At 37.4% G+C, this 7,991-nt stretch overlaps 24 non-coding genes across 24 annotated transcripts in view; all 24 read left to right on the forward strand.

Annotated features, from left to right (window-relative positions):
* Window positions 1–1,227: 1,227 nt before the first annotated feature.
* Window positions 1,228–1,343, forward strand: Trnal-caa (transfer RNA leucine (anticodon CAA)). Its single transcript has 2 exons — window positions 1,228–1,265; window positions 1,298–1,343. It is a non-coding gene; the product is annotated as a tRNA-Leu (tRNA).
* A 134-nt stretch (window positions 1,344–1,477) lies between these two features.
* On the forward strand, window positions 1,478–1,593 carry Trnal-caa (transfer RNA leucine (anticodon CAA)). Its single transcript has 2 exons — window positions 1,478–1,515; window positions 1,548–1,593. It is a non-coding gene; the product is annotated as a tRNA-Leu (tRNA).
* A 134-nt stretch (window positions 1,594–1,727) lies between these two features.
* Trnal-caa (transfer RNA leucine (anticodon CAA)) lies at window positions 1,728–1,843 on the forward strand. The gene is made up of 2 exons: window positions 1,728–1,765; window positions 1,798–1,843. It is a non-coding gene; the product is annotated as a tRNA-Leu (tRNA).
* Window positions 1,844–1,977: 134 nt separating this feature from the next.
* On the forward strand, window positions 1,978–2,093 carry Trnal-caa (transfer RNA leucine (anticodon CAA)). The gene is made up of 2 exons: window positions 1,978–2,015; window positions 2,048–2,093. It is a non-coding gene; the product is annotated as a tRNA-Leu (tRNA).
* A 134-nt stretch (window positions 2,094–2,227) lies between these two features.
* Trnal-caa (transfer RNA leucine (anticodon CAA)) lies at window positions 2,228–2,343 on the forward strand. Its single transcript has 2 exons — window positions 2,228–2,265; window positions 2,298–2,343. It is a non-coding gene; the product is annotated as a tRNA-Leu (tRNA).
* Window positions 2,344–2,477: 134 nt separating this feature from the next.
* On the forward strand, window positions 2,478–2,593 carry Trnal-caa (transfer RNA leucine (anticodon CAA)). Its single transcript has 2 exons — window positions 2,478–2,515; window positions 2,548–2,593. It is a non-coding gene; the product is annotated as a tRNA-Leu (tRNA).
* Window positions 2,594–2,727: 134 nt separating this feature from the next.
* Window positions 2,728–2,843, forward strand: Trnal-caa (transfer RNA leucine (anticodon CAA)). Its single transcript has 2 exons — window positions 2,728–2,765; window positions 2,798–2,843. It is a non-coding gene; the product is annotated as a tRNA-Leu (tRNA).
* Window positions 2,844–2,977: 134 nt separating this feature from the next.
* On the forward strand, window positions 2,978–3,093 carry Trnal-caa (transfer RNA leucine (anticodon CAA)). Its single transcript has 2 exons — window positions 2,978–3,015; window positions 3,048–3,093. It is a non-coding gene; the product is annotated as a tRNA-Leu (tRNA).
* Window positions 3,094–3,227: 134 nt separating this feature from the next.
* Trnal-caa (transfer RNA leucine (anticodon CAA)) lies at window positions 3,228–3,343 on the forward strand. Its single transcript has 2 exons — window positions 3,228–3,265; window positions 3,298–3,343. It is a non-coding gene; the product is annotated as a tRNA-Leu (tRNA).
* A 134-nt stretch (window positions 3,344–3,477) lies between these two features.
* On the forward strand, window positions 3,478–3,593 carry Trnal-caa (transfer RNA leucine (anticodon CAA)). The gene is made up of 2 exons: window positions 3,478–3,515; window positions 3,548–3,593. It is a non-coding gene; the product is annotated as a tRNA-Leu (tRNA).
* Window positions 3,594–3,727: 134 nt separating this feature from the next.
* Window positions 3,728–3,843, forward strand: Trnal-caa (transfer RNA leucine (anticodon CAA)). Its single transcript has 2 exons — window positions 3,728–3,765; window positions 3,798–3,843. It is a non-coding gene; the product is annotated as a tRNA-Leu (tRNA).
* A 385-nt stretch (window positions 3,844–4,228) lies between these two features.
* Trnal-caa (transfer RNA leucine (anticodon CAA)) lies at window positions 4,229–4,344 on the forward strand. Its single transcript has 2 exons — window positions 4,229–4,266; window positions 4,299–4,344. It is a non-coding gene; the product is annotated as a tRNA-Leu (tRNA).
* A 134-nt stretch (window positions 4,345–4,478) lies between these two features.
* Trnal-caa (transfer RNA leucine (anticodon CAA)) lies at window positions 4,479–4,594 on the forward strand. Its single transcript has 2 exons — window positions 4,479–4,516; window positions 4,549–4,594. It is a non-coding gene; the product is annotated as a tRNA-Leu (tRNA).
* A 134-nt stretch (window positions 4,595–4,728) lies between these two features.
* Trnal-caa (transfer RNA leucine (anticodon CAA)) lies at window positions 4,729–4,844 on the forward strand. Its single transcript has 2 exons — window positions 4,729–4,766; window positions 4,799–4,844. It is a non-coding gene; the product is annotated as a tRNA-Leu (tRNA).
* A 134-nt stretch (window positions 4,845–4,978) lies between these two features.
* Trnal-caa (transfer RNA leucine (anticodon CAA)) lies at window positions 4,979–5,094 on the forward strand. Its single transcript has 2 exons — window positions 4,979–5,016; window positions 5,049–5,094. It is a non-coding gene; the product is annotated as a tRNA-Leu (tRNA).
* Window positions 5,095–5,228: 134 nt separating this feature from the next.
* On the forward strand, window positions 5,229–5,344 carry Trnal-caa (transfer RNA leucine (anticodon CAA)). Its single transcript has 2 exons — window positions 5,229–5,266; window positions 5,299–5,344. It is a non-coding gene; the product is annotated as a tRNA-Leu (tRNA).
* A 134-nt stretch (window positions 5,345–5,478) lies between these two features.
* Window positions 5,479–5,594, forward strand: Trnal-caa (transfer RNA leucine (anticodon CAA)). Its single transcript has 2 exons — window positions 5,479–5,516; window positions 5,549–5,594. It is a non-coding gene; the product is annotated as a tRNA-Leu (tRNA).
* A 134-nt stretch (window positions 5,595–5,728) lies between these two features.
* Window positions 5,729–5,844, forward strand: Trnal-caa (transfer RNA leucine (anticodon CAA)). Its single transcript has 2 exons — window positions 5,729–5,766; window positions 5,799–5,844. It is a non-coding gene; the product is annotated as a tRNA-Leu (tRNA).
* A 384-nt stretch (window positions 5,845–6,228) lies between these two features.
* Window positions 6,229–6,344, forward strand: Trnal-caa (transfer RNA leucine (anticodon CAA)). The gene is made up of 2 exons: window positions 6,229–6,266; window positions 6,299–6,344. It is a non-coding gene; the product is annotated as a tRNA-Leu (tRNA).
* A 634-nt stretch (window positions 6,345–6,978) lies between these two features.
* Trnal-caa (transfer RNA leucine (anticodon CAA)) lies at window positions 6,979–7,094 on the forward strand. The gene is made up of 2 exons: window positions 6,979–7,016; window positions 7,049–7,094. It is a non-coding gene; the product is annotated as a tRNA-Leu (tRNA).
* A 134-nt stretch (window positions 7,095–7,228) lies between these two features.
* Trnal-caa (transfer RNA leucine (anticodon CAA)) lies at window positions 7,229–7,344 on the forward strand. Its single transcript has 2 exons — window positions 7,229–7,266; window positions 7,299–7,344. It is a non-coding gene; the product is annotated as a tRNA-Leu (tRNA).
* Window positions 7,345–7,478: 134 nt separating this feature from the next.
* Trnal-caa (transfer RNA leucine (anticodon CAA)) lies at window positions 7,479–7,594 on the forward strand. The gene is made up of 2 exons: window positions 7,479–7,516; window positions 7,549–7,594. It is a non-coding gene; the product is annotated as a tRNA-Leu (tRNA).
* Window positions 7,595–7,728: 134 nt separating this feature from the next.
* On the forward strand, window positions 7,729–7,844 carry Trnal-caa (transfer RNA leucine (anticodon CAA)). The gene is made up of 2 exons: window positions 7,729–7,766; window positions 7,799–7,844. It is a non-coding gene; the product is annotated as a tRNA-Leu (tRNA).
* A 134-nt stretch (window positions 7,845–7,978) lies between these two features.
* Trnal-caa (transfer RNA leucine (anticodon CAA)) overlaps window positions 7,979–7,991 on the forward strand; it is a 116-nt gene continuing 103 nt past the window's right edge. Inside the window, exon 1 of the tRNA in view lies at window positions 7,979–7,991. This exon is cut by the window's right edge and continues 25 nt beyond it. This is a non-coding gene — a tRNA (tRNA-Leu).

Consider the following 7,991-nt stretch of genomic DNA (forward strand, 5'->3'; position numbering starts at 1 on the left):
TCCATGGGTGAAGTAAGATGTGTGCCAAATTTTATTCAAGGGATGTGGAATTGTAACGTTGACACAAACAAACGGATTTTAAATTTCAAATATATTAGCCACCTTTGGCGACCAAGTCTTCAGCCATCATTTGTATACTTAAAACATTTGAGAAAACCAACCATTCCTCTAGCAGAAATACTGAAGCGATTCCGGCAATATTTCAAAGTTCTTAAGAGACTCCACTATTATTATACAGTCATAATTTTAAATTGTACTTTTGTTTTTGTTTTGATACGATGAATTTCATCAAGATTCGTCGCCATAACTCTATTAATGTCATCAATATAGTCGTCAAGGATGGCTAGTATAAATACGATTTGTTTATACATGATGAAGTGAACTTTATTATAGCATAAGTAAAATTAAAGTATAATTACATTAGTATAAATTGCACAATAAAGGTCGAAACTCTGAATGGTTAACTATACTTCAAAGTGATAAAATTGTGCAGTTGGCGAAATAGCTCCAGTTGCTGAGACTGGGGGGAGGGACTGTATATCAAAGCTTTATTTTACAGCATTTTTAAAAAAGAAAGATAAATGGAGTAAATGACATTGATAACAAATCGAGAGATCGCAAATATACATAGGCAACAAAAATTTTCCAAATGAGTTCGGAATTCTGCTCAATTTTCAAAACCAGATCGAAATTCTGCTGAAATTGCTCTGTAGAAAATGTGCAATGAAAAAATTTATTTCGATTTCTCTGGAAAACAAAAAACAATCGACCGATAATGAGATATTTAGAACTCATTAGCCTCGTATGAAATCTTATAATCTTATTCGAATCCCACTTCTGACATCGTCTCTTTTTCAAATTTCATTTCTAGTACCATTTAGTTAACTAAATAAAACTTTTAATATAAGAAACAAATTTAAAATTGCGCTTTGTAAGATTTCGTTGTAGGTGAAAAATTATAGGTCTTTCGCAGATGTTTCAGGAAGGCCGAGCGGTCTAAGGCGCCAGACTCAAGATGTGTCTTGCTCTGTTGCAGAGTGTTGAGTGTTCTGGTCCACGAATGTGGGCGTGGATTCGAATCCCACTTCTGACATCGTGTCTTTTTAAAATTTCATTTCTAGTTGCATTCAATAAACTTAATAAATCTTTTAATATAAGAATCAAATTTAAAATTCCGCCTTGTAAGATTTCATTGAAGGTGAATAATTATAGATCTTTCTCAGATGTGTCAGGATGGCCGAGCGGTCTAAGGCGCCAGACTCAAGATGTGTCTTGCTCTGTTGCAGAGTGTTGAGTGTTCTGGTCCACGAATGTGGGCGTGGGTTCGAATCCCACTTCTGACATCGTGTCTTTTTAAAATTTCATTTCTATTTGCATTCAATAAACTTAATAAATCTTTTAATATAAGAATCAAATTTAAAATTCCGCCTTGTAAGATTTCATTGAGGGTGAATAATTATAGATCTTTCGCAGATGTGTCAGGATGGCCGAGGGGTCTAAGGCGCCAGACTCAAGATGTGTCTTGCTCTGTTGCAGAGTGTTGAGTGTTCTGGTCCACGAATGTGGGCGTGGGTTCGAATCCCACTTCTGACATCGTCTCATTTTAAAATTTCATTTCTAGTTGCATTCAATAAACTTAATAAATCTTTTAATATAAGAATCAAATTTAAAATTCCGCCTTGTAAGATTTCATTGAAGGTGAATAATTATAGATCTTTCTCAGATGTGTCAGGATGGCCGAGCGGTCTAAGGCGCCAGACTCAAGATGTGTCTTGCTCTGTTGCAGAGTGTTGAGTGTTCTGGTCCAGGAATGTGGGCGTGGGTTCGAATCCCACTTCTGACATCGTGTCTTTTTAAAATTTCATTTCTATTTGCATTCAATAAACTTAATAAATCTTTTAATATAAGAATCAAATTTAAAATTCCGCCTTGTAAGATTTCATTGAAGGTGAATAATTATAGATCTTTCGCAGATGTGTCAGGATGGCCGAGCGGTCTAAGGCGCCAGACTCAAGATGTGTCTTGCTCTGTTGCAGAGTGTTGAGTGTTCTGGTCCACGAATGTGGGCGTGGGTTCGAATCCCACTTCTGACATCGTGTCTTTTTAAAATTTCATTTCTATTTGCATTCAATAAACTTAATAAATCTTTTAATATAAGAATCAAATTTAAAATTCCGCCTTGTAAGATTTCATTGAGGGTGAATAATTATAGATCTTTCGCAGATGTGTCAGGATGGCCGAGGGGTCTAAGGCGCCAGACTCAAGATGTGTCTTGCTCTGTTGCAGAGTGTTGAGTGTTCTGGTCCACGAATGTGGGCGTGGGTTCGAATCCCACTTCTGACATCGTGTCTTTTTAAAATTTCATTTCTAGTTGCATTCAATAAACTTAATAAATCTTTTAATATAAGAATCAAATTTAAAATTCCGCCTTGTAAGATTTCATTGAAGGTGAATAATTATAGATCTTTCTCAGATGTGTCAGGATGGCCGAGCGGTCTAAGGCGCCAGACTCAAGATGTGTCTTGCTCTGTTGCAGAGTGTTGAGTGTTCTGGTCCACGAATGTGGGCGTGGGTTCGAATCCCACTTCTGTCATCGTCTCATTTTAAAATTTCATTTCTAGTTGCATTCAATAAACTTAATAAATCTTTTAATATAAGAATCAAATTTAAAATTCCGCCTTGTAAGATTTCATTGAAGGTGAATAATTATAGATCTTTCGCAGATGTGTCAGGATGGCCGAGCGGTCTAAGGCGCCAGACTCAAGATGTGTCTTGCTCTGTTGCAGAGTGTTGAGTGTTCTGGTCCACGAATGTGGGCGTGGGTTCGAATCCCACTTCTGACATCGTGTCTTTTTAAAATTTCATTTCTAGTTGCATTCAATAAAATTAATAAATCTTTTAATATAAGAATCAAATTTAAAATTCCGCCTTGTAAGATTTCATTGAAAGTGAATAATTATAGATCTTTCTCAGATGTGTCAGGATGGCCGAGCGGTCTAAGGCGCCAGACTCAAGATGTGTCTTGCTCTGTTGCAGAGTGTTGAGTGTTCTGGTCCACGAATGTGGGCGTGGGTTCGAATCCCACTTCTGACATCGTGTCTTTTTAAAATTTCATTTCTATTTGCATTCAATAAACTTAATAAATCTTTTAATATAAGAATCAAATTTAAAATTCCGCCTTGTAAGATTTCATTGAAGGTGAATAATTATAGATCTTTCGCAGATGTGTCAGGATGGCCGAGCGGTCTAAGGCGCCAGACTCAAGATTTGTCTTGCTCTGTTGCAGAGTGTTGAGTGTTCTGGTCCATGAATGTGGGCGTGGGTTCGAATCCCACTTCTGACATCGTGTTTTTTAAAAATTTCATTTCTAGTTGCATTCAATAAACTTAATAAATCTTTTAATATAAGAATCAAATTTAAATTTCCGCCTTGTAAGATTTCATTGAAGGTGAATAATTATAGATCTTTCGCAGATGTGTCAGGATGGCTGAGCGGTCTAAGGCGTCAGACTCAAGATGTGTCTTGCTCTGTTGCAGAGTGTTGAGTGTTCTGGTCCACGAATGTGTGCGTGGGTTCGAATCCCACTTCTGACATCGTCTCATTTTAAAATTTCATTTCTAGTTGCATTCAATAAACTTAATAAATCTTTTAATATAAGAATCAAATTTAAAATTCCGCCTTGTAAGATTTCATTGAAGGTGAATAATTATAGATCTTTCGCAGATGTGTCAGGATGGCCGAGCGGTCTAAGGCGCCAGACTCAAGATGTGTCTTGCTCTGTTGCAGAGTGTTGAGTGTTCTGGTCCACGAATGTGGGCGTGGGTTCGAATCCCACTTCTGACATTGTGTCTTTTTAAAATTTCATTTCTAGTTGTATTCAATAAACTTAATAAATCTTTTAATATAAGAATCAAATTTAAAATTCCGCCTTGTAAGATTTCATTGAAGGTGAATAATTATAGATCTTTCTCAGATGTGTCAGGATGGCCGAGCGGTCTAAGGCGCGGAGACTCAAGATGTGTCTTGCTCTGTTGCAGAGTGTTGAGTGTTCTGGTCCAGGAATGTGGGCGTGGGTTCGAATCCCACTTTTGACATCGTGTCTTTTTAAAATTTCATTTCTATTTGCATTCAATAAACTTAATAAATATTTTAATATAAGAATCAAATTTAAAATTCCGCCTTGTAAGATTTCCTTGAGGGTGAATAATTATAGATCTTTCGCAGATGTGTCAGGATGGCCGAGCGGTCTAAGGCGCCAGACTCAAGATGTGTCTCGCTCTGTTGCAGAGTGTTGAGTGTTCTGGTCCACGAATGTGTGCGTGGGTTCGAATCCCACTTTTGACATCGTGTCTTTTTAAAATTTCATTTCTAGTTGCATTCAATAAACTTAATAAATCTTTTAATATAAGAATCAAATTTAAAATTCCGCCTTGTAAGATTTCATTGAGGGTGAATAATTATAGATCTTTCGCAGATGTGTCAGGATGGCCGAGCGGTCTAAGGCGCCAGACTCAAGATGTGTCTTGCTCTGTTGCAGAGTGTTGAGTGTTCTGATCCACGAATGTGGGCGTGGGTTCGAATCCCACTTCTGACATCGTGTCTTTTTAAAATTTCATTTCTAGTTGCATTCAATAAACTTAATAAATCTTTTAATATAAGAATCAAATTTAAAATTCCGCCTTGTAAGATTTCATTGAAGGTGAATAATTATAGATATTTCTCAGATGTGTCAGGATGGCCGAGCGGTCTAAGGCGCCAGACTCAAGATGTGTCTTGCTCTGTTGCAGAGTGTTGAGTGTTCTGGTCCGCGAATGTGGGCGTGGGTTCGAATCCCACTTTTGACATCGTGTCTTTTTAAAATTTCATTTCTATTTGCATACAATAAACTTAATAAATCTTTTAATATAAGAATCAAATTTAAAATTCCGCCTTGTAAGATTTCATTGAAGGTGAATAATTATAGATCTTTCGCAGATGTGTCAGGATGGCCGAGCGGTCTAAGGCGCCAGACTCAAGATGTGTCTCGCTCTGTTGCAGAGTGTTGAGTGTTCTGGTCAAGGAATGTGGGCGTGGGTTCGAATCCCACTTTTGACATCGTGTCTTTTTAAAATTTCATTTCTATTTGCATTCAATAAACTTAATAAATCTTTTAATATAAGAATCAAATTTAAAATTCCGCCTTGTAAGATTTCATTGAAGGTGAATAATTATAGATCTTTCGCAGATGTGTCAGGATGGCCGAGCGGTCTAAGGCGCCAGACTCAAGGTGTGTCTTGCTCTGTTGCAGAGTGTTGAGTGTTCTGGTCCATGAATGTGGGCGTGGGTTCGAATCCCACTTCTGACATCGTGTCTTTTTAAAATTTCATTTCTAGTTGCATTCAATAAACTTAATAAATCTTTTAATATAAGAATCAAATTTAAAATTCCGCCTTGTAAGATTTCATTGAGGGTGAATAATTATAGATCTTTCGCAGATGTGTCAGGATGGCCGAGCGGTCTAAGGCGCCAGACTCAAGATGTGTCTTGCTCTGTTGCAGAGTGTTGAGTGTTCTGGTCCACGAATGTGGGCGTGGGTTCGAATCCCACTTCTGACATCGTGTCTTTTTAAAATTTCATTTCTAAGTGTATTCAATAAACTTAATAAATCTTTTAATATAAGAATCAAATTTAAAATTCCGCCTTGTAAGATTTCATTGAAGGTGAATAATTATAGATATTTCTCAGATGTGTCAGGATGGCCGAGCGGTCTAAGGCGCCAGACTCAAGATGTGTCTTGCTCTGTTGCAGAGTGTTGAGTGTTCTGGTCAAGGAATGTGGGCGTGGGTTCGAATCCCACTTCTGACCTCGTGTCTTTTTAAAATTTCATTTCTATTTGCATTCAATAAACTTAATAAATCTTTTAATATAAGAATCAAATTTAAAATTCCGCCTTGTAAGATTTCATTGAAGGTGAATAATTATAGATCTTTCGCAGATGTGTCAGGATGGCCGAGCGGTCTATGGCGCCAGACACAAGATGTGTCTTGCTCTGTTGCAGAGTGTTGAGTGTTCTGGTCCACGAATGTGTGCGTGGGTTCGAATCCCACTTTTGACATCGTGTCTTTTTAAAATTTCATTTCTAGTTGCATTCAATAAACTTAATAAATCTTTTAATATAAGAATCAAATTTAAAATTCCGCCTTGTAAGATTTCATTGAAGGTGAATAATTATAGATCTTTCGCAGATGTGTCAGGATGGCCGAGCGGTCTAAGGCGCCAGACTCAAGATGTGTCTTGCTCTGTTGCAGAGTGTTGAGTGTTCTGGTCCACGAATGTGGGCGTGGGTTCGAATCCCACTTCTGACATCGTGTCTTTTTAAAATTTCATTTCTAAGTGTATTCAATAAACTTAATAAATCTTTTAATATAAGAATCAAATTTAAAATTCCGCCTTGTAAGATTTCATTGAAGGTGAATAATTATAGATATTTCTCAGATGTGTCAGGATGGCCGAGCGGTCTAAGGCGCCAGACTCAAGATGTGTCTTGCTCTGTTGCAGAGTGTTGAGTGTTCTGGTCAAGGAATGTGGGCGTGGGTTCGAATCCCACTTCTGAAATCGTCTCATTTTAAAATTTCATTTCTAGTTGCATTCAATAAACTTAATAAATCTTTTAATATAAGAATCAAATTTAAAATTCCGCCTTGTAAGATTTCATTGAAGGTGAATAATTATAGATCTTTCTCAGATGTGTCAGGATGGCCGAGCGGTCTAAGGCGCCAGACACAAGATGTGTCTTGCTCTGTTGCAGAGTGTTGAGTGTTCTGGTCCACGAATGTGTGCGTGGGTTCGAATCCCACTTTTGACATCGTGTCTTTTTAAAATTTCATTTCTAGTTGCATTCAATAAACTTAATAAATCTTTTAATATAAGAATCAAATTTAAAATTCCGCCTTGTAAGATTTCATTGAAGGTGAATAATTATAGATCTTTCGCAGATGTGTCAGGATGGCCGAGCGGTCTAAGGCGCCAGACTCAAGGTGTGTCTTGCTCTGTTGCAGAGTGTTGAGTGTTCTGGTCCACGAATGTGGGCGTGGGTTCGAATCCCACTTCTGACATCGTGTCTTTTTAAAATTTCATTTCTATTTGCATTCAATAAACTTAATAAATCTTTTAATATAAGAATCAAATTTAAAATTCCGCCTTGTTAGATTTCATTGAAGGTGAATAATTATAGATCTTTCGCAGATGTGTTAGGATGGCCGAGCGGTCTAAGGCGCCAGACTCAAGATGTGTCTTGCTCTGTTGCAGAGTGTTGAGTGTTCTGGTCCACGAATGTGGGCGTGGGTTCGAATCCCACTTCTGACATCGTCTCATTTTAAAATTTCATTTCTATTTGCATTCAATAAACTTAATAAATCTTTTAATATAAGAATCAAATTTAAAATTCCGCCTTGTAAGATTTCATTGAAGGTGAATAATTATAGATGTTTCGCAGATGTGTCAGGATGGCCGAGCGGTCTAAGGCGCCAGACTCAAGATGTGTCTTGCTCTGTTGCAGAGTGTTGAGTGTTCTGGTCCACGAATGTGGGCGTGGGTTCGAATCCCACTTCTGACATCGTGTCTTTTTAAAATTTCATTTCTAGTTGCATTCAATAAACTTAATAAATCTTTTAATATAAGAATCAAATTTAAAATTCCGCCTTGTAAGATTTCATTGAAGGTGAATAATTATAGATCTTTCGTAGATGTGTCAGGATGGCCGAGCGGTCTAAGGCGCCAGACTCAAGATGTGTCTTGCTCTGTTGCAGAGTGTTGAGTGTTCTGGTCCACGAATGTGGGCGTGGGTTCGAATCCCACTTCTGACATCGTGTCTTTTTAAAATTTCATTTCTATTTGCATTCAATAAACTTAATAAATCTTTTAATATAAGAATCAAATTTAAAATTCCGCCTTGTAAGATTTCATTGAAGGTGAATAATTATAGATCTTTCGCAGATGTGTCAGGATGGCCG

The sequence above is a fragment of the Argiope bruennichi genome, chromosome 10 (genome assembly GCF_947563725.1).
Source record: "Argiope bruennichi chromosome 10, qqArgBrue1.1, whole genome shotgun sequence".
Lineage (NCBI taxonomy): Eukaryota > Metazoa > Arthropoda > Arachnida > Araneae > Araneidae > Argiope > Argiope bruennichi.